Source organism: Callithrix jacchus, chromosome 9 (genome assembly GCF_049354715.1).
Source record: "Callithrix jacchus isolate 240 chromosome 9, calJac240_pri, whole genome shotgun sequence".
NCBI lineage: Eukaryota > Metazoa > Chordata > Mammalia > Primates > Cebidae > Callithrix > Callithrix jacchus.
This window is the reverse complement of record NC_133510.1, coordinates 17,129,513-17,151,830: the sequence shown is the minus strand read 5'-3', so window position 1 is coordinate 17,151,830 and position 22,318 is coordinate 17,129,513. Positions and strand designations below refer to the sequence as shown.

General features: G+C 42.9%; 1 protein-coding gene and 1 non-coding gene across 51 annotated transcripts in view; both read left to right on the top strand.

The window, feature by feature from the left end:
- The window catches only part of LOC103791246 (developmentally-regulated GTP-binding protein 2-like), a 59,420-nt gene that overhangs the window by 22,027 nt on the left and 15,075 nt on the right, over positions 1 to 22,318 (top strand). For 37 of the 50 annotated variants that reach the window (XR_013522557.1, XR_013522567.1, XR_013522544.1 and 34 more), the window contains 9 exons: positions 5,338 to 5,535; positions 6,188 to 6,283; positions 8,502 to 8,590; positions 10,033 to 10,094; positions 10,372 to 10,641; positions 11,168 to 11,272; positions 13,842 to 14,074; positions 15,884 to 16,006; positions 17,522 to 17,580. The gene's annotated coding sequence lies outside the window, so the exon portion shown is untranslated. Of the gene's footprint in view, positions 1 to 1,826; positions 2,139 to 5,337; positions 5,536 to 6,187; positions 6,284 to 8,501; positions 8,591 to 9,701; positions 9,817 to 10,032; positions 10,095 to 10,371; positions 10,642 to 11,167; positions 11,273 to 13,841; positions 14,075 to 15,883; positions 16,007 to 17,521; positions 17,581 to 22,318 lie in introns of those variants that run through there. The other 13 variants (XR_013522530.1, XR_013522531.1, XR_008476610.2 and 10 more) reach the window with 11 other exon arrangements.
- LOC118144618 (U6 spliceosomal RNA) lies at positions 15,272 to 15,375 on the top strand. The gene has a single exon (XR_004729383.1). It is a non-coding gene; the product is annotated as a U6 spliceosomal RNA (small nuclear RNA).

The following is a 22,318-nucleotide window of genomic DNA, read 5'->3' as shown; positions in this document are numbered from 1 at the left end:
ATGTAGCTGGGATTACAGGTGTACACCACCATGTCTAGCTAATTTTTTTTTTCTGTTAAGTAAAGATGGGATTTTTCCATGTTGGTTAGGCTGGTCTCGAACTCCAGTCCTCAGGTGATCTGACCACCTTGGCCTCCCAAAGTGCTGGGATTACAAGTATCAGCCACAGTGCCCATCCCAGCTTTTGACATTTTATAGATGTTGTATTATTTCAGTCTTGAGTAAATAAATGCTAGCTGAGATGTTGCAGTTCAGGAGAATCTTCTGTTTGTATTAGTTAAAAAAATTATTTTTATAAGTCCAATAAGGTTACACTAATGTTTATGTTTTGAAAATACTACATTTTCCATTTAGTACTGTATATATTAAATAACATTAGCTGGTATGTTTTTCTGGCCTTATAATTTGGTTCAGACTGTTGTAGAAAGTCTGACTGTATCTACATTGGCTTAAATAATTGGATTATTTCTTTCTTTTTCTTTCTCTATTTTATTTAATTTTTTTTTGAGCTGGAGTTTCCCTCTTGTCCCCCATGCTGGAGTGCAATGGCATGATCTTGGCTCACTGTAACCTCTACCTCCTGGGTTCACGTGATTCTCCTGCCTCAGCTTCCCGAGTAGCTGGGATTGCAGGCACCTGCCTCCACACATGGGTAGTTTTTGTATTTTTAGTTGAGATGGGTTTTCCCATGTTGGCAAGGATGGTATTGAACTACCAATCTCATGTGATTCACTGACCTCAGCCTCCCAAAGTGCTGGATTACAGGTGTGAGTCACCATGCCCAGCTGTAATGGGATATTTTACTGTAGACTTTGATCAGAATATTAGCATTTTGGAGGTTCTTTTTATTTTTTTCATACTATTTTTTGGACTCAAATACAATAATAGGAGTAAAGAACAAATTATGAAAGTTAAAGAGCAATGCAGGGCATGCTGGCTCATGCCTGTAATTCTAGCACTTTGGGAGGCCAAGGCGGGTGGATCATGAGGACAGGAGATCAAGATCATTTTAGCCAATACGGTGAAACCCTGTCTCCATTGTCTGTACAAAAATTAGCTGGGCATGGTGGCAGGCACCTGTAGTCCCAAATACTCAGGAGGCTGAGGCGGGAGAATTGTTTGAACATGGGAGATGGAGGTTGCAGTGAGCTGAGATTGTGCCATTGCACGCCCACCTGGCAACAGAGCAAGACTTCGTTAAAAAAAAAAAAATTAAAGAGCAATACAGATTGAATAATTATTCTTTTCTACAAATTGTATTTAAATGATATCCTTTTTTTTTTTTTTTTTTAGTTACAGCTCAAGCTGTAAAAGCCAAAGGTCCAGGATGATCTAGTACTTTTATTTTAGTCTCATGTGGAAGATCTTTATGCAGAAGGACTTCCCAAAGGATTTTTTTTTTCTGAGACCAAGTTTTCACTCTTGTCACCCAGCCTGGAGTGCAGTGGCATGATCTCAACTGACTGCAGTCTCTGCCTCCTGGGTTCAAGCCATTCTCCTTCCTCAGCCTCCTTATTGGCCATGCTGGTCTCAAAATCCTGAGTTTGTGATTTACCTGCCTCGGTCTCTGAAAGTGTTGGGATTACAGGTGTGAGCCATTGTACTCAGCCTACTTTACATATTTTTATCTTTCACTTTTTAATTTTTCTGGGTCCAACACTAAGTCATGCCAGTGTTAGCTTTTGAAACATGAACACTGCCCACATCTGACTGGCATGCAACTGACATTTTCTTTTAGAGTTCTGATTGGCTCCATCTGAGGTCTGTGATGTCACAAGGGTGGGTTTTCAGGGAAGTCACAAGGACAGTACAGGGCCTGGAGATGTGTCATCTTCTTCTCAGAGTGAAGCCTGGTAACTGCAATGTCTCAGCTAGGTCCTGTGTTGCTGGCTGGAAAAGGGCAGTTGACAAACTCTGACCCGGTACAGTTTTTATTTAGGTCAAAAATAGAAAACTGTGTCCAGGTGTGGCTGAGGTAGGGGGAATCCCTACAGTCCAGGAGTTCAGGAGCAGCCTGGGCAACATGGTGTGACCCTGTATCTTTAGTCCCACCTCAGCCTCCCAGCTACTTGAACCCCAGGATTCAAGGCTGCAATGAGCTACGATCCCACCACAGAACTCCACCCTGTGAGACTGAGGTAAACCCTGCCTAAAAGAACAAAAAGAAAACTCTCCAAGTGTGCAAGAGTAGGAGACTGCTTAAAGAAAACATGAGGCTTCCTGGGCCCTGTAATCCCAGCACTTTGAGGGCCGAGGCGGGAGGATGGCTTGGGCTTAGGCGTTTGAGACCAGCCTGGGCAACATGATGAAACCCTGTCTCTACAAAAGATATAAAAATTAGCCAGGTGCGGTGCACACCTGGCCTAATTTTTGTAGAGATGAGGGGTGGTCTAGCTATGTTGCCCAGGCCGGTCTTGAACTCCTAGGTTGAAGCAACCTTCTGACCTTGTCTTTCAAGGTTGTTGGGATTACAGGCATGAGCCACTGCCCCCACCTGGGTTAGGCCATTTAATAACATAAGAAAGTGCTCGGGCAGCTCAGTGGCTCATCCCTCTAATCCCAGTACTTTGGGAGGCTGAGATGAGCGGATCCCCTGAGGTCAGGGGATCGAGACGAGCCTGGCCAGAATGGTGAAACTCTGTCTCTACAAAAAATACCAAACTTAGCTGGGGGTGGTGGTAGGCTCCTGTATCCCAGCTACTCAGCAGGCTGAGGCAGGAGAATCCTTTGAACCTGAGAAATGGAGCTTGCAGTGAGCCGAGATCGTGCCACTGCACTCCAGCCTGGGCGACAAGAGTGAAACTCTGTTTCAAGAAAAGAAAGTTAAAGAGCAATACAGATTCAATAATTATTCTTCGCTGCAAATTGTGTTTAAATGATATCCCTCTTCCTTTTTTTTCTTCTACTTCAAGCTGTAAAAGTCAAAGGTCCGGTGATGATTCCATACCCTTTTTTTCAGTCTCATGTTGAAGATCTCTATGAAGAAAGCCTTCCCAAAGGAATTTGTTTTTCTTTTTCTTGAGACAGTTTTCACTCTTGTCCCCCAGGTCGGAGTGCTATGGTGTGATTTTGGCTCACTGGCTCTTGGGTTCAGGCAGTTTTCCTGCCTCACAGCTGCCCACCACCATACAAGACTAATTTTTGTATTGTTAGTAGAGAAGGGATTTTTCTATGTTGGCCAGGCTGGTCTTGAACTTCTGACCTCAGGTGACACTAGTTGGAATAAGGGGGATGGGTGTGATTGGGGCAGCCTTTATTATATGCGATGGGCACATTCTGTAGTTGACTTCACCTCTTTCTAAAACTTCCACTTTTTACTCAGCTCTGACAATTGGTTCTTTTTTATTTTATAGAAAGCTTGTTAGAATTAGGTTTATATAGTTTCTTATTGAATTGACAGAATAATTTTATTTAACATCATTCTTTAGTGTGACTGAAAGCCTCTAATTTTTTACCGTTGTTTGTTTATGGGCATATTTCTTTTTACAGATATGATAACTATTTCATTTTGTGTGTTTCTTATTCCAACGAGTTCCTATACTAGATTCTTTTAGATTTGGTGCTAATAACATGAAGTAAGAATTTAATACAAATCTTAGATGTTAGAGGAAAGCCAATCTAAGATCAAAGAAATTAATTTCTTTCAAGTTGAGGTGTGGAGGTAGAGGAGGCAATTGGATAAATGAGTCCAGAAGTAAGGAGAAAAATCTGGCAGTCGATGTAATTTTGGATTTTATAGTAGTGTTTCAATAGCACTTGTTGATATCACCAAAATAATTCATCAGTGAGCTCCCTCTCAGCTCCCTATTTCTTTTTAAAGAAACCAGGTCTTGTTATGTTGTCTGGGTGTGACTAGAACTTTTGGGCTTATGTTATCCTCCTGCCTTAGTGTCCTAAGAGGCTGGGGCTACAGGCATGTGTTACCATGCCCAGCTTTGAACCACTCCCAACCATCAGGTTGCAAAATATTTAAATTTACAAAGGTACAAGGGAGATCTCTATATAAATAGCACCATGTGAATTGCTAGAATCTTTCTTTGTAGAATTCTGTTTGGGTGTGGCTTCAGAGCAGGGAATAGTAAATTAATTTTTACTTTATTTATTTATTTTTTTTTTTTTAAGCAGATTCTCACTCCGTTGCCGAGGCTGGAGTCTAGTGGCATGATCTTGGCTCACTTTAGCCTCTTCCTGCTGAGCGCAAGTGATTCTCTTGCCTCAGCCTCCTGAGTAGCTGGGATTACAGATACCTGTCACCACATTTGGCTAATTTTGTGTGTGTGTATTTTTGGTAGAAACAGGTTTCACCATGTTGGTCTCTGAACTCCTGACCCAACTGATCCACCTGCCTCGGCCTCCCAAAGTGCTGGAATTATAGGAGTGAGCCAGTGCTCCTGACCATTTTTTTTTTTTACATTTTTAAATTATAGTTTTTATACCTATTCAAAAATAGAGAAAATAGTATAATAAACACTAAAATACCCATTCCTCGATTTCTGTGATCATTAAGATTGTCCACATTCTTTTACCTCCCTTTGCAGGAATATTATAAAGCAAATCGCAGTCATCACATTATTTTATCTGCTCAGTGTGCATTCCCGAGCAGCCACTCTCTCATCATATCTGACAAATTTGGCAGTGATTTTTTGGTGTCAGCTCATATGTAGCCCTTAGTTGAGTTTCCTTACTCTTATCTGAATAGTATCACAATTCCTCATTATCTGAAAAAAATTTGTTTTAAATCTGGCTTTAAACAGTCTTCATGTGTTAACTTTGGTTGTTATGCCTCTTTTAATCTAAATCAGCCTCTGCTTACTATTTTTAATTCCCATTCCCTGAATTCTTTGTGGCAAGTTAATTCTTATTAAATAGCATGCTCACGATGTTGAAGGGGTAAAGAACATTGATCTCATGGCTGCAGTGCAGATGAAAGCGTAGCCTGAAATGCACTACTGTAAGGCAGCCAATGGAGGACGGTTATTACAGTCACGGGCAGATAGTAGCAAAAAGCTTCTTCCAAATAATGTTTATGACTGGGCACATTGGCTCATGCCTGTAATCTTAGCACTTTGGGAGGCCAAGGTGGGTGGATCAGCTGAGGTCAGGAGTTGGAGACCAGCCTGGCCAACATAGTTAAGCCCTGTCTCTACTAAAAATATACGAAAATTAGGCATGCTGGCCGGCACCTGTAATCTCAGCTACTTGGGAGACTGAGGCAGGAGAATTGCTTGAACCCGAGAGGCAGAGATTGCAAGGAATCAAGATCATGCCACTGCACACTAGCTTAGGTTATGTTCTTTATTGTCTATAATGATTTTCTTTCTTTCTCTTCTGTTTAAGGATATTGAAAAACAAAGTTTAATCTTTGAAGATCTTCGAAGATAGTTTTTAAGACCAAAAATTTGAAGGACATGCGAATGATGTGTGTGTGGAAGAACTACTGAAAGACATTCCTTTCAGAAGTCCCTCATGATAGGGAATCCCAAGGCTGGAAAACATCATTCAAGTGGGCAATCAAATTACATTTGTTGTTAAAAGGTAAGATGATAATCTGCCGACACAAATTCGGTGTCTAAGAAGAGATGAATTTGATTAATTTGGGCCTTTTGTTTCCCTCTCATCATGACTTGTTTATACTTAAAATTCACATTTAGTTTCACTTACTAAACAAACATTTATTTAGTGTAAGTATCAGATGAATAAAATATGCCCTTACATACAGAATACAGTGTAAGGGTTGGGCTAGGGTGTCATCAACTTTTAGAGAGTGATTGCAGCTAATTGACTCCTTGTTCATTATTGCATTCAGTATAGAAGTAGTAACAGAGGTTTTTAAGTTAACCTGCTTGTGGATAATTAACATGGTTGAAAGAGTGGTTTTAAGAATGATGAAAACTTGTGGTTCTGAGGTCCAGAATAAACACCATTAAGAAGTAATTCTTTTTCAACCTCCCCCTAAGAGGAGCAGCTAGCATGAAGTTTACATGAGTAAACAGAGTAGAGAAAAAGGAATGTGGGGTAAACAGACTCAACCAGGGAAGCTTTTCTCATCTTAATCTTCACCTTATAACTTAAAGCTCCAATGTAAGAACTGGCTGTCTTCAGCCTGGCTCATTAAAACTTTTCGGCTTCCCAAACGTTTGATACTACATTCTATACTTCCTGAATATTTCCTTTAATATTTTTCCAGCCACCCTGAGTGAATCCCAGCACTGCCCTACATAAAGTATATCCTTAATTATACTTCCTATTTGATGTCTGACTCCCCCTCCTCCTTCACTAAAAGGTAAGTAAGGGAAGGGATTTTGTCTGTTTTGTTGTTGTAACCCTAAATCCCTAGAAGGTGCTCAGTAAATATTTGTTGTTTGAATGAATAAATCAGCCTATTATTGAATCAGTCAGTCTCCTGTGGAAGGACTTCTCATACCAGTGGTGCATATCTGTATGATAGCTGGCATAGGGAGGGATGTGGTCAGAATGGCGCTGTCTATGTGGACTAGTTTTGCTTAGCATAATCCCAGCGGGCTCCTGTTGGGGTTAAGCCACAGTTTTAACCTTATTAATTAGTATCATTCTTTAATCATAAAGCCAGAGGATGTTAAGATTGGAATTGATCTGGGAGACTATTCAGTCTGCTTGTCTATTTATTGATGTGAGAATAACAGAGCCTAGAGAAAGTAAGCTGATTACTCACAATCGTAAAGCTTCACAGGTCAACCTGAAATTAGGCTTCTGATGTCAGATTCTGTAGTGTTTCCTTCATGTGTTCCCCCTGGCTGAGACAGTTCATGGGCTTTCACGTTTGACATTTTTCTCTCCAGTCTCCAAACAGAAGCTTTTATCCAGACATTCTAGGTCAGCATAGATGGATGATGACCCTGCAATGTGTGGATAATCCCAAAGGTTGACCACTGTGGATGGGAACTATCCCAGATGTGTCAGGAGTACCACAGGCATGCTCACTTCTCTATTCATTGAAGCTGTATACAGTGGAAAGGAAACCCAGATCAAGACACTTTGCTGCTTCAGTTCTTTTATTACATGTCACAGTCCCATATGTCTCCATTTAAATTCAGACTTTTTGATGAATCATCAGACCAGCTGCAGGCCCTTTGGTTCAGAAGTCTTGATCTCACCAACTGTTCACTTTCTTAATGGACTTCCTTACTTCAGGCATTTGTGTGTAGCTCGTCTATTGTGGAGTTGTCAGAGGGGTGTGGAGCCCTCTCTTTTTGGGACAGTCAGTTCTCTTCGTGTAGCATGTCCTGAAGCGGGGCTGTCTCCATTCTCTTTGTGTGTGAAGTCTTCTGTTAAGCAGGGTAAAGTGAGAGAGGACTCCTAAAGAGAAAAACTCCTCCAGCATTTGCCGAAACATGTTTATGAACTGACCAAGATGTAATTGGATGGCATGAAAAAGGCTAAAATTTATTTAATTTCTTGCTATCTGGTTTGTGGTACATGGTGCCCTAAATTGAGTTTAGAAGAAACTTTGCAGATGGAATTTTGTTCTGTTGCCCAGGTTGGAATGTAGTGGTGTGATCTCAGCTCACTGCAACCTTTGCCTCCTGGATTCAAGTGATTCTCCTGCCTTAGCCTCCGAAGTAGCTGGGATCACAGGCACCTGCCATTATGCCTGGCTAATTTTTATATATTTAGTAGAGATGAGGTTTTACTATATTGGCCAGGCTGCCCTTAAACTCCTGACCTCAAACGATCTGCCCACCTCGGCCTCACAAAGTGTTGGGATTGTAGGTGTGAGCCACTGCACCCGGCCAAGGGTGTCATATTTAATTCTACTCCCTGTGGCCTTTTTTACAATACCAACCATGCATGGAGCCCATGGTTTTGCTGCACCTAATTTTACTCAAACAAAGGCTCTGGACTTTCATAGTTTACACTGACATATTCTAGTTTGCCTCTGAAATGTACTCTGAGGATGCTGACTTCCAGATAGTCATTCTTGGCTTCCAGATAGTTATTTTTGGGTGAAGGGAATTTCAAGTCTTTTGAGTATAGTAGCCACACCTCTTAGCTTCATTTTGGTTTGGTTACAAAATTTATTTTAGCTTAGTTTTCTTAGATTAAGAGGGCAAAGACAGAGCAGAAGCTTTTGGGAGGCTGAGGTGGGTAGATCACGAGGTCAGGAGTTTGAGACTGATGTGACCAACATGGTGAAATCCTGTCTTTACTAAAAATACAAAAGTTAGCTGAGCATGATGGTGCGTACTTATAATCCCCACCACTTGGGAGGCTGAGGCAGGTGAATTGCTTGAACCCAGGAGTCTCTTGAGAAGTTGGGACTAGAGCACATGCCACCATATTCAGCTAATTTTTTTTTTATTTTTAGTGGAGACAAGGTTTCTCTCTGTCACCCAGGCTGGTTTCAAACTCCTGGACCTAAGTGATTCACCTGCCTTGGCCTTTCAAACTGCTGCAATTACAGGTGTGAACCACCATGTCTGTTTTTCTTCTCATTTTTCTCTTTTCCCTTCCTTCTTTGGTAGATGGAAATGTGTCATGTACCAGTAATTCATCCTATGACTGCTCCTCAGTTCCAAATTCACTGTTAACTGCCTGCTCTGCAAACATAGAGGTGGGTTCCTTAAATGCTTCCTCTGTCAACTGGTGCGTTATTAAATGTTGTCAGTACATGGTGCTAGAGGGGCAGTATAAGAGGCTTTTCTTTCTAGTTGTGTGCAAATCTTCACAGGCACTGAGCTTTTCCAGCACCAGGCTCTGCCCTGCATGGTGCTTAGCAGCACACAGTGACCAGCAGTTTCTCTGCATTTGCCTGGGTGGTTTTCTAGTGAGACAACTGTTTACTAATAGGTTAAGCTAGCACCCTAGATGGTGGATTTTCAGCAAACTCCAGAGGGCATATTGCTAGCATATTCCACCATTTGGTAATGCAGCAATTCTGCCATTGAATTACCCATGACTGTGCCTTCTCCAAGGGGTCCTGGATCTCAGCCTTAGTGGGGAATCCCTTCCTTGGTCACTCTGTCTCAGTGTAGGGACAGTAGGAAATTACTGCTCATTGTAACAGCTGGTCCTATACTTTGTTTTTTTGAGGCAGGGTTTCTCTCTTTTGCCCAGTCTAAAGTGCAGTGGTGAAATCATGGCTCACCGCAGCCTTAACATTCTGGGCTGAAGCAATTTTTTCACCACAGCCTTCCAAGTGATTAGGACTACAAGTCTGTGCCACCACACCTGGCTTTTTTTTTTGTAGAGCCAGGGTCTCACTGTGTTTTCGAGGCTGGTCTCAAACTGCTGGCCTCAAGCAGTCCTCCTGCCTTGGCTTCCCAAATTGCTGGAATTGTAAGCATGAGCCACCATGTCTGGCCTCTGCTAGCCCTATGTTCTCGAGAGTTCTCTTTCCTTTTGTAGCCAATCTCTCATATGGTGTTCCCTTGTTATATAATTTTTTTATTTTAAATTTTACCAGTTTAAACTTCGGGTGATTTTTGTCTTTTGATTGGACTCTGACAAATAGAGAACTGATGCTAGGAAGGGTTCTGGGAGAAAGACCCACACAAATGGGATCTGGGCATAGGTTTGGTTATCCAAGGGGCAGCGTTGAGCTCCTTGTCAGTGGAAATGGGATGCTGGTGATTTTTAGGAAGTGACCTCATAATGTTTCAAGCTACCACTTCCTGTTGATTGTGATGAAATGCCAGCTGAGACACATGCCTTAGGAGCTAAGTGGCTTCTGTACTTGACCACTATGAAGACTGCTGTGGAGAGGGTCCTTTTGGATGCAGTGGAGCAGGGGCACCTAATCCCTGAATCACAGGCCTGTACTTGGCCACACAACAGGAGGTGAGCAGCAGGTGGGCGAGCAAAGCTTCATCTGTATCTATGGCCACTCCCCTCTTTGCCACCTGATCTCCACCTCTTGTCAGGTCAGTGGTAGCATTAGATTCTCATAGGAGCAGGAACCCTATTGTATAACTGTGCATGCAAGGGTTCTACCTTGCTGTGTCTTTATGAGAATCTGATGCCTGATAATCTGTCACTATCTTTCATCACCCCCAGATGGGACCATCTAGTTGCAGGAAAACAAACAAGCTCAGGACTCCCACTGATTGTACATTATGGTGAGTTATATAATTATTATATACTACAATGTAATAATTACAAAGTACACAATAAATGTAATGTGCTTGAAATATTCCAAAACTGCCCCCTGCCCCCAGCCTGTGGAAAAATTGTCTTCCATAATATTGGTCCCTGGTGCCAAAAAAATGGGACTGCTGCACTTGAGCACTCACAGAGAGAGAAACACAAGCTCAAGTCTTAGCATAAGTCATGGTCTGATATCCAGAGAGCTTCCCTGATAGCCCAAACACAATTCCTTATTTCTTGTTTCCACAGGGTTGATATTATTGAAAATCAAACACAAACTTAAATGTGTGAATTGCTGAATTACAGTGACAGTTGAATTCACTGCATCACCAAGGTTCTCATGAGAACCTGGGGGCACTAATAGGTGAAGAATGGGATTCTTTTTCTTTTTGAGACCGTCTCCCTCTGTTGCCCAGGCTGGAGCACAGCGATGTGATCTTGGCTCACTGCAGTCTCAACCTACAGGGCTTAAGCAATCCTCCTGCCTCAGCCTCTGGGGTAGCTGAGGTATGACCACAGGTATGAGCCACCACACCCAACTAATATTTTGTGTTTTGTAGAGACGTGGTTTTACCACATTGCTCAGCCTGGTCTTAAATTTCTGGGCTCAAGACCTCCACCCACCTTAGACTTGTAAAGTTTTGAGATTATAGGCAGCAGCCACCATGCCTGGCCCTGTTTTCTTTGGTACTGGTTTATTTTGAAGGCCTCCAATTGTCTTCCTGACTTCTAGGCTTGCTGACTTCAGCCTATTCACTGAAGCCAGAGGAATTTTTCTAAAAGGCAAATTTGGGTCAAAATGGTTCTTGATTAAAACCTGCTGGTGACTGCCCATTGCCTTTAAGATAAAATCAAAGTAATTTGGCCACAGGGCCTGGTAAGAGCTGGCCTTGGTTTACCTTTCCAGTTTTATCCTGCACCACCCTCCCCATATCCCTACCCTCCAGCCACAGGGAATGTCAGTTTCCTTGGGGGACTTTACTGGTGTCCTTCTTCAGGAAACCCTCCCCTACCCTCATCATCACTCTTTGACTCTCATCTTTAGCCTCAGCCGAGGTGTCTCACCCCATTCTCTATGACGCAACAAGAAGCCCCTTGGGAGCATTTCAGTCCCACTCTGTACTTCTGTCATTGTGCTCCTCACAGTCTGGTAAGTGTTGGCATACGATTGCTATATTAGTCTGTTTTGCATTGTTATTAGCATACATATGAGGCTCAGTAGTTTATAAATAACAAAGATTGGCCAGACACAGCAGCTCATGCCTGTAATCCCAGCACTTTGGGAAGCCAAGGCAGGTGGATCACAAGGTCAAGGGATTGAGTTCATCCTGGCCAACATGGTGAAACCCCATCTCTACTAAAACACAAAAATTAGCTGGGCTTGCTGGTGCATGCCTGTAATCCCAGCTACTCAGGAGGCCAAGGCAGGAGAATTACTTGAACCCAGGAGGCGGGGGTTGCAGTAAGCCTACATCATGCTACTGCACTCCAACCTGGATGATAGAGTGAGACTCCATCTCAAAATAATAATCATCATCATAACAAACTTAGCTAGGTATGGTGGTACATGCTTGTAATCCCAACTACTTGGGAGGCAAGATCACTTGAGCCCAGGAGATGGAATCTGCCGTGAGTCATAATCACCTCACTTTACTTCAAGTCTGTGTGACAGAGGTGAACTCTGTATCCAAAAAAGAAAATAGTCATTGGGGAAAGAAGACTAAACAAGCAAAGGTGTCAGGAGAGTTCTGTGAATGTGGGTCATGTCAGCAGAGTGTAGGGACTACTGGGCAGGAGGGACTTGAAGAACAGGGTGGTGGAGACAAGGTCATTCATCCTAAACAGTTTGCCCTGTAGCATGTAGATCAAATATCCCGTGTTGGCTGCTGGTGACTGAACTGGGCTTCCTGTTTCTGTGTTTGGTTTGACCATCACAATGTTGAAAAACCTTTGAAGTGAATACCTTGCCATTTGCTACAGTTCCTCCTGGGCTCTGGCATTACTCCAGCCTCCTTTCTTCATGTAGGTTGCCTGATCTGCTGAGACCTGTGTTTGCTCTCCCTGCAGATGGGTGGGTAGGAGGCGATTTAAGGAGGAACATTTAACATATGAGATTTTATATATGTGTGTGTGTATGCATATATATGTGTGTGTATATATATGTGTGTGTATACATATGTGTGTGTGTGTATATATATATATATATATACACACACACACATATATATATGAAAGTAAATAGACTGGGTGTGGTGGCTAAAGCCTATAATTCCAGCACTTTGGGGGGCCAAGGCAGGAGGATTAGTTTGATCTAGGAGTTCAAGACCAGCTTAGGCCACATAGTGGCCTTCTCTACAAATAATTTAAAAAATTAGGCATGTTGGCATGCACCTGTAATCCCAGCTACTTGGGAGGCTGAAGTGGGAGGATCGCTTGAGCCCAGGAGTTGAAAGCTGCAGTGAGCTGTGATCTCACCACTGTGCTCCAGTCTTGGTAACAGAGAGACCCAATCTCAGAAGAAAAAAAAAAAAAAAGAGATAAATAGATCCAGCACTAGTGGGAGTATACTTTTGAGTGCTCTTTAGGAGAAAATTATATTTTAATATTTTTTTCTTCCTTAAATTTTTTATATTCTAGCAAACCATTTCTTCCACAAGGAGAAATAAATGTCATCCAAAGAGCCCTAGGAGCAAGGGCAGACTCAGAAAGTCAGAAGCACTGTAGTCATTTTGAGCAGCTTCTACGGACTGCTAAGCTGGCAGTGCCAGGCTGGGTCCATTTTTTCTCCTCTTTAATTTCTTAAACTGAAAGAGTCCTGCTAGAATCTGAAGTCAGATCTGTAGGTCAGCATTGAGTCAGCAGTTTGCTATGTTGTGAAGTCTTACCCCAGGAACTACAGAATACAAAATGCAAGAGAAAGCTGGAATAGAGCATCTCTCGGGGAAATGAGAGCCAGAGATATGGCAGTGCCACATGGAGACAGCCAGCTGTTATTTGGCAGTGCCTTGTGGAAAGGCTGTACTTTGGTTAGATCTCCACAATCTGGAATGTGACCTTCAATATTATTAGTCCACAAACTCCAGTTTCTCATTTTTGCTGCATAGGTCAGTGTTGTAGGGAGTGGTTCATCTTAGCAGAATTTCCTGGTTTTCATGGCAGGTGTTCCATTTGTTAATTGACAAAGGAGGCATATTTCTCCTCTGTCCATAAGAGATTTATGTCCTTTCCCTCGGGACTCCCTTGAAGGTTTTTGGGAAACTAAGCAGAGGATGAGGAAAGGCTGTGAACACGCTTGCTGATCCCTTCCTTTCCTACAAAAGAGCACACCTCTTCTGTAACTGGAAGACTCTTTTCATTAGTCAAGGCTGTACAGACTGAGGGGTGTGTGTGTGTAGACACGGTCTCACTCTGTCACCCAGGCTGGAGTGTAGTGGTGAGATCATTGCTCACAGCAGCTTTTACTTCCTGGGTTCAACTATTCTCCCACTTAAGCCTCCAGGGTAGCTAGGACTATAGGAATGTGCTGCCATACCCAGCTCATGTTTTAATTTTTTTTTTTGTTGTAGAGATGAGGTTTCACTGTGTTGCCAAGGCTGGTCTCAAACTCTTGGCCTCCCGGAATCCTCCTGTCTTAGTCTCCCAGTGGGCTGGGATTATAGATATGAGACACCTCACCTGACCTGTGATGAGTTTTTGACACTGTCATTCCTTTTTAACAGAAGCACTTAAGCTGAAGAGTCCCTTGAGAACAAGTACTATCCTGTGGTTTCATAACCTTTCTTCCATTTGTGGTTCTTGCCGAGTTAAATTTAAAGTGCATCTTATCAAGATGGACAAACCCAAGTTTTCCAGAGCTGGAATATAGAAAATGGATGGACATATAAATCCCACTCACCCGTAGCCAAGGCATGGAGACCTGAACACACCCGGGCCCTGGACATCACCTTTCATTGTGAGTAGCTCTGAGATAACACTTCTGGTTGGTAAGTGCCCACTGGCAATAGTTTATGTAACAGCAAGTGAAGGAATCAAGAGTCAACAAAACATTTTCTGTTCCCAATTCTAGCATTAATTTGATTAGGTAATTATTCTATGAATAATTTTCATATGCCACAGTTCTGATCAAAATCTCAAGTGAACTGAAAAATTATATTTAAAAGTCAACCTTTCTCACTCTGTTGCCGAGACTGGAGTGCAGTGGTGCAATTACGGCTCACTGCAGCCTCAACCTCCTGGGCGAAAACAGTCCTTCCTCAGCCTCACAAGTAGCTGGGACTACAGATGCTTGCATGGATTTTGGTATACATGGATATTGGGCAGCTGGAACCAATCTCCCCATATACCAAGGGACAAATTGTATCTGTTCTGTTTTGTTTTGTTTTTGAGACAGACTTGCTCTGTTGCCTAGGCTGGAGTGCAATGGCACAATCTCAGCTCACTGCAACCTCCACCTCCCAGGGTTAAGAGTAGGCTAAGATTACAGGTACCTGCTATTATGCTGAGCTAATTTTTGTATTTTTGTAGAGACAGGGTTTTATTATGTTGGCCAGACTGGTCTTGAACTCCTGACTTCAGGTGATCTACCTGGCCTCAACCTCCCAAAGTGCTGGAATTATAGCTGTGAGTCACTGTGCTGGGACTTTTTTCTTTTTGAGATGGAGCTTTGCTCCTTTTCTCCCGGGCTGGAGAGCAATGGTGCACTCTCAGGTCTCCACAACCTCCAACTCCCAGGTTCAAGTGATTCTCCTGCCTCAACTTCCTGAGTAGCTAGGATTACAGGCACCACCGCACCTGACTAATTTTGTATTTTGTAGTAGAGATGGGGTTTCTCCATGTTGGTCAGGCCAGACTTGAACCCCTGACCTCAGGTGATCCACCTGCCTTGGCCTCCCAAAGTGCTGGGATTACAAGTGTGAGCCACCGCACCCAGCCTCTATCTGTTTTTACAATTATGCTGTTAAATACATGATGTTCCATGACAGTGGTAAATTTTTAATGACAATTTTTAATTGAGTGGAATGACCATAAAAATAATAAAAGTAGCAGCTAATATTTACTGAGCTGTTACTAGGTGCCTATAAATACCATAGATTTTTAAATTCCCCATAATTCTTCCTTATTTGCCTAACCGCTCTGTCTTAAATTACTCGTGCTTGCTTCAGTAGCACATATCCTAAAGTTGGAACAATAGAGAGATTGGCATGGCCTCTGTGCAAGAATGACGTGCAGATTTGTGAAGTGTTCCATATGTTTTTAAAACAGAAAAATATTACTCCTAGATTTTCACTGTTTGTGCATATGACTTTTGTTGAGGTTGAATTGTATCCAAAGATGATATTTCCAGAAATGAGATTACTGTGAGTCACAGGACGTTAGCATTCTTATTATACTTGATGTAAACTGCCGAGCTTTCAGGCATGGTGGCTGTCGGCCTATAATTCCAACACTTTGGGAGGCTGAGGTGGGAGCATCGTTTGAGGCCAGGAGTTGGAGGAGGCAGTACAGTGAGTCACTGTATTCTATTTTAAAAATTTCCAAGCTTTACCCTGGTGGAAGGCTTGTATACAATTTAAAGATCACTAATAGTAAAAGAAAATGCCCATTTCACTGCACCTTTGCTGACACAGGGTACAATAGCAAGTTATTTTTTGTTTGATTATTTTTAGTAAATAAAAGACCCCATTAATACTTTATTTTTGTTACATTTTAATATATATTTTCTTATATGAGTTTATTAGCTTTCTTTTTCTTTCTTTTTCAGATGAAGTTTCACTCTTGTTGCCTAGGCTAGAGTGCAACAGCACAACCTCTGCTGACTGCAACCTCGTTCTGTTAGATTCAAGCCATTCTATTGCCTCAGTCTGCAGAATAGCTAGAATTACAGGCATGTGCCACCATACCTGGCTAAGTATTTTCAAGAGAGACAGGGTTTCTCCATGTTAGGCTGGTCTCGAACTCCGTACCTCGTGATCCAACTGACTCAGCCTCCCAAAATGCTGGGATTAGAGGTGTGAGCTACTGTGCCCAGCTAGCTTTCTTTTTTGCTCCCCCTCCTTTTTTGGGAGACCAAGTCTCACTCTGTAGCCCAGGCTTGAGTATGGTGGTACAGTCTCGACTCACTGCAGCCTTGACCTCCTGGGCTCAGGTGATCCTTCCACCTCAGTAACTGGGACTATAGGCACATGCCACCATGTCTGGCTAATTTTTTTGATTTTGAATAGAGGCGAGGTCTTGCTATGTTTCCCAGTCTGGTCTGGAATTCCTGGCCTCAAGCAATTCTCCCACTGCCCCCTTCCAAAGTGCTGCTATTATAAGCATCAGCCACCAAGGTTGGGCTGTCCATGTCTTTTCTGTTTATTTGTAGAGTTAACATGTCTTTTACTAATTAGATGATCTATATATTTAATCTTTTATTAAATTATAAAAATAGTAAATACTCCATGTCTTTTCTGTTTATTTGTAGAGTTAACATGTCTTTTACTAATTAGATGATCTATATATTTAATCTTTTATTAAATTATAAAAATAGTAAATACTTAAAAAAAGAAGTAAAAAATTTCCTTTACTCTTTAGACCCATAATCTTATCTCAGGAAATAATTGGCCATATTCTTCAAATACATATGGGCTGATTGAATATCACTTCTTATTTTCATATTTTGTGGACATCTGTGTCAATTTCTATATATGTATCTGAATCCTTTTCATGGTTGGCTAATGTTTTATTATATGGATATATCACAGTTGACCAGTCAGCCTCTATAGCCATTTAGGCTTCTTCTAATATTTGCTTTGAGCTCTTTATGTCATTAAAAATTAACCTCCTCAGCAGGTGTGGCAGCTCACACCTGTAATCTTGGCACTTTGGAAGGCTGAGGTGGGAGAACTGCTTGAGGGAAAAGGATCACCAGCAGCCTCGTCGACATAGCAGCACATTGTCTCTAATAAAAATTAAAGATAACGTGAGCTGGACATTGCGGTCCACACCTGTAATCCCAGCTACTGGGGAGTCTGAGACTGGAGGATCACTTGAGCCTAGGAGGTCGAGGCTGCAGTAAGCTGTGATCACGCCACTGCACTTCAGCTTTGGTAACAGTAAGAATGTGTTTCTTAAATAAAAATTAGGTTGGAAGATTGCTGAAGTTCTGGAGGTTGAGGCTGCAATGAGCTGTGATTGTACCACTGCGGTCCAGCCTAGGGGATAGAGCAAGATTCTTTCTCAAAAAAGTAAAATACAATAAAAATTAACCCTTTAGCATATTTCCCAGTAACACCTTCCCTCTTATGTTTTTCCTAGAAGCTCGTGAATTTTGTTTGCTTTTCACATATCTTTTAAAACTTTTATGGGATTGCCTGATTTCTTCTTTTATTTTTAAAGAATGTTTTTTTGTCACTTCCAGCTGGATCTACCATGAAACACATCAGAGTTCAGGAGGAGACTGGGCATCATGTCATTCAGGTACAAAAAGACTTGGACAATAACTCAAAAATGATCAAGCAATAGTGCATGCATCAAGTGCAATGGGAAGCTCTTCTGGAGAGTAGGAGAAGCTTCCAGATAAGGTGACAGTGAAACTGGCTGTTGAAAGATGAGGAAGAGCTGTGTGAGAGTAGGGAGCGAAGGGGGATGTGGAGGGATGGGGAATGGTCAGGGAAACCAGCACTTTAAAGACCTGTACAATTAAGATGGCGCATTTGGTTCAGGGAATGGGGAATTAAGTGTGGCAGGAATGCTTTGGAGAGACAGTAATTTGCTTGTATGGAATTTTGCCTGAGAGACCACTACAGTTTCTAATCTGGTGATGTTATCATCCATCACTGTCCCTGTCAGATAGTTTGGAATAGGTGTGATGGTCACAGTAACATCAAGCATAATCGTTCATGAATTCTCACAAAACCACAGGCAGGTACCAGTTATCCCCATTTCCTGAATGAGATGATACAGACTGAGGGATAATGAGTGATTTGCCCAAGCTCACATGGATATTAAGCTGAGTCAGATGTAGGGACTGGTTTGACTTTAATGCTTGCTCTTTTCATGAGCACCATGTATTGCTTCTCCTATGCAGTTAGGCAGGTAGGTGAAAGAAAAGCCCGTGTTTCTCTCGTCACACACTTTGACTGACTGACTGTGTGTGTGGAGCTTATACACCAAATTCTCCAGTGTTCTGGATATTAACTGGGTATCCCACAATGTTATTCTGACACTACCTGGAGCTGGCGCAGACCCTGCAGTTTAGGCATTTAGTCCCATGAGACTGCCCTCACTTCAGATACCAATGGCAAGTATTAGGTTTTCACCTGTACTTCTGACCAACCTATTACAAATCAGGGGTTCTCATGACCCCCTTCTTTGATTTAATCATTTGCTGGAACAGCTTATAGAACTCAGAAGAACAGTTTATTTTCTTTTTTTCTGAGAGACAGGGTCTCATTTTGTTGCCCTGGCTGGTGTGCAGTGTTGCAGTCATAACTCACTGCAGCCTCAACTGCCTGGGCCCAAGTGGTCCTCCTTCCTTCCTAGTAGCTGAGACTGCATGCCTGCACCACCACATCTGGCTAATTTATTTATTTATTTTTAGCAATGGGATCTTGTTTTGTTGCCCAGGCTGGCCTCAAATTCCTGGGCCCAAGTGATCTTTGCACCTCAGTCACTTAAAGTGCTGGGATTACAGATGTGAGCCACCACATCTGGTGAGTTTTCCTATTTTTGGTTCACTATAAAGGATATGTCTCAGAAACAGCCAGTGAAAGAGATGTGCATGCTCGATGCAGTGGCTCATGCCTGTGATCCCAGCGCTTCGGGAGGTTGAGTTGGGAGGATAGCTTAAATGCAGGAGTTTGAGTTCAGCCTGGGAAACATGGTCAAACCCTCTCTCTATAAAAAATACAAAAATTAGCTTGGCATGTTGATATGCACTTGTAATCTTAGCTACTCCGGAGGCTGAGGCAGGAGAATCACTTGAACCCAGTATGTAGAGGTTGCAGTGAGCTGAGACCATGCTACTGCACTTAGCCTAAGCTGCTAGGCATGATTCTTTCTCAAAAAATAAATGAAAATAAACAAGTAACTAGGTGTGGTGGTGTGCACCTGTTGTTCCAGCTACTAGGAAAGCTGAGGTGAGGATGCATTGAGCTGGGGACTGGGGAAACTTAGGTTGTGGTGAGCTGAAATTGTGCCACTGCACTCTAGCCTGGACAAAAGAGCCAGACCCTGTCTTTAAAAAAAAGAAAGAGGAGAAAGAAAGGAAGGAAAGGGAGAAAGAAATGAAAGAAAGATGGATGCCCAGGGGAAGGTAAGTGGGAGGTGCCCAGAGCTTCCATGCCCTCTGTTCAACATGCCGCCCTCCCAGGACCTCCTGTATTCAGCAACCAGAAGCTCTGCAAACCCTGTTGTTCAGGGTGTTTACAGAGGCTCTATTATGCAAGCCTGATTGATAAAATCTTTGGCCATTGATAATTAAGTCAATCTTCAGCCACTCTCACCTCCTGGAGTTCAGCAGGTGAGGCTAAAAGTTCTAAGCCTCTAATCATGTGGTTGCTTTCTCTGGCAATCAGCCCTCCTCCTGAAGAAATCCAGGAGCGTGCAGCCACCCAGTCATCTCAACCACATCCCCAAATGCATTCTTAGCATGCTGGAGATTCCAAAGTTCTTAGTCTCTTGTGTTAGAAAGCTGGGACCAAGACCAAATATTAAAACTAAAGATGCTCCTATCATCTCTATCACTGAGATCTTTATAAGCATTCAAAGCTCTGTGCCAGGAACCAGGGACAGAGAGCAAATATATATTTATTTTGTTTATTTTTTTTTTGAGACAGACTCTCCCTGTGTCATCCAGGCTGGAGCACAGTAATATGATCATAGCTCACGATAGCTTTGACCTCCTGAGCTCCAGTGATCTTCCCACCTCAGACTTCAGAGTAGCTGGGACTACACATGCATGTCACCCATGCTGAGCTCATTTTTGTAGAGATGAGATTTAGTTATGTTGCCCAGGCTGATCTCAAACTCCTGGGCTAAAGATGTATTTCACCTCAGCCTCTCAAGTAGCTGGGACTGCAGGCGCACACCACCATGTCTGGCTAATATTGATTTTTATACTTTTGTAGAGGTGTGATCTCACTATGTTGTCCAGGCTAGTTTCAAACTCCAGGCCTTAAACGTTCCTCCTGCCTTGACTTCCCAAAGTGTTGGGGTTATGGGTGGGATCCACCATGCCCGGCAGTCACAAAGATCCTTATAAAAGAAAGAGGTTAGAAGAGTGAGAATTGGAGCAGGAGATGTGTTGGTGGAAGCAGAGTTACGGAGGGAGATTTGCAGATGTTTCACTTCTGGCATTGAAGATGGAGTTAAGGGCCACGATCCAAGGAATGGGGGTGGCTTCTAGAAGCTGGAAAAGCCAAGGGAACATTTTAGAGCCTCCAGAAGGAATGCAGTTCTGCTGACACCTTAACTTTAGCCTTAATAGACCTAATTTGGGCTTCTGAGTCCCAGAAGTGTAAGTTGGTAGATTTGTGGTGTTTTAAGGGACTACTGTAGGGTAGTTTGTGGCAGCAGCAAGAGGAAATAAACCTGATGCCAAGCATCGTGGGTGATGTTGGTAATCCCAGCACTTTAGGAATCCCGGCAGGAGGATCACTTGAGGCCAGGAGTCCAAGATCAGCCTGGGCAACATAGTGAGACCCTGTCTCTACAAAAAATTAAATTGACCAGGTGTAGTGGCTCACTCATGTAATCCTAACACTTTGGGAGGCCAAGGATCACCTGAGGTCAGGAGTTCGAGACCAGCCTGGTCAACATGGCAAACCCCCATCTCTACTAAAAATACAAAAATTAGCCAGGCATGGTGGCACACCCCTGTGATTCCAGCTACTTGGGAGGCTGAGGCTGAAGAATCACTTGAACCTGGGAGGTGGAGGTTGCAGTGAGCTGGGATTGCACCATTACACTCCAGCTTGGGCAAGAAGAGTGAAACTCCATTTCAAAATAAAACAAATTAGCCAGGCATGATGGCATGCACCTATCGTTTCAGCTACTAGGGAGTCTTGAAGTGGGAGGATCAGTTGAGCCTAGGAATTCGAGGTTGCAGCAATCTGTGATTGTACCACTCCACTCCAGCCTTGGTGATAGAGTGAGATCTTGTTTAAAAAAAAAAAAATGAACGTGGTGGGAGTGGGGATAGATGGCAATGTTAAATAGAAAGGTCAGGGGTGGCCTCCTAAGTGAAAATTGAGCAAAGACTTGGAGGGGAAGGAGCTGGCCGAGGTGCTGAAGGAGGAGCATTGTGGGCAGAAACAAGAGAATAAAGTGTCTGAGGCTCTGGAAGGAGGCCAGTGGAGCAGGAGATGGGGAGAGAATTAGGGGAGGAGGCCATGGAGTTGCTGGGTGGGGATCAGTATAGATCGTGTAAGCCCTAGGAGGTTATTGCTGGGGCTTTGGCTTTTACTATGAGATGGGAATTGTGGGAGGATTCTGAGCAGAGAGGCTACATGATCTGTCTCCTGATGTAAAAGCATTCTCTGGCTGCTGAGTTGAGAAAGACTGTGGGAAGATTTGGGTGGAAGCATAGGGGTCAAACTTTGGTAACATCCAGGTGGAAGATGTTAGTGGTCCTGACCAGGGTCATGGTGGTGGTTAGAGATGGTCAGAGGAGAGAAGTAGGGGAGGAGTCCAGGGAGTTGCTGGGTGGGGATCTCCAGTACATGGTGAAGACAGTGAACAGGATTTCCTGACAGACTGGATTTGAGGTGTGAGAGAAGGCAGGGGTCGAGGTTGAGTTTGATTCTTATTGAATTATTAAGTAAGTTTTAAAAACTCTACTGCCTTTCCCAGTGTTACCAAATATGGGATGCTAGATTAAAGGAATCTCTTCAGGCGCAGTGCAGTGGCTCATATCTATAGTCCCAGATGTTTGGGAAGCAGAGATGGGGGTATCTATTAAGGGCAGAAGTTCAAGACCAGCCTGGGCAACATAGCAAGACCTCCTCTCTACAAAAGTATTTTTCAAAATTTAATAAAATAAATGTAGCTAGGCATGGTGATGTGTACTTGTAGTCTCAGCTACTCAGGAGGCTGAGGTGGGCAGATCTCTTGAGGTCAGGAGTTTGAGGCCAGCTTGGGCAACATAGCAAGACTCCGCACTCTACAAAAAAAAAATAAAAAATTAGCCAGGTATGGTGGCACTCAACTGTAGTAC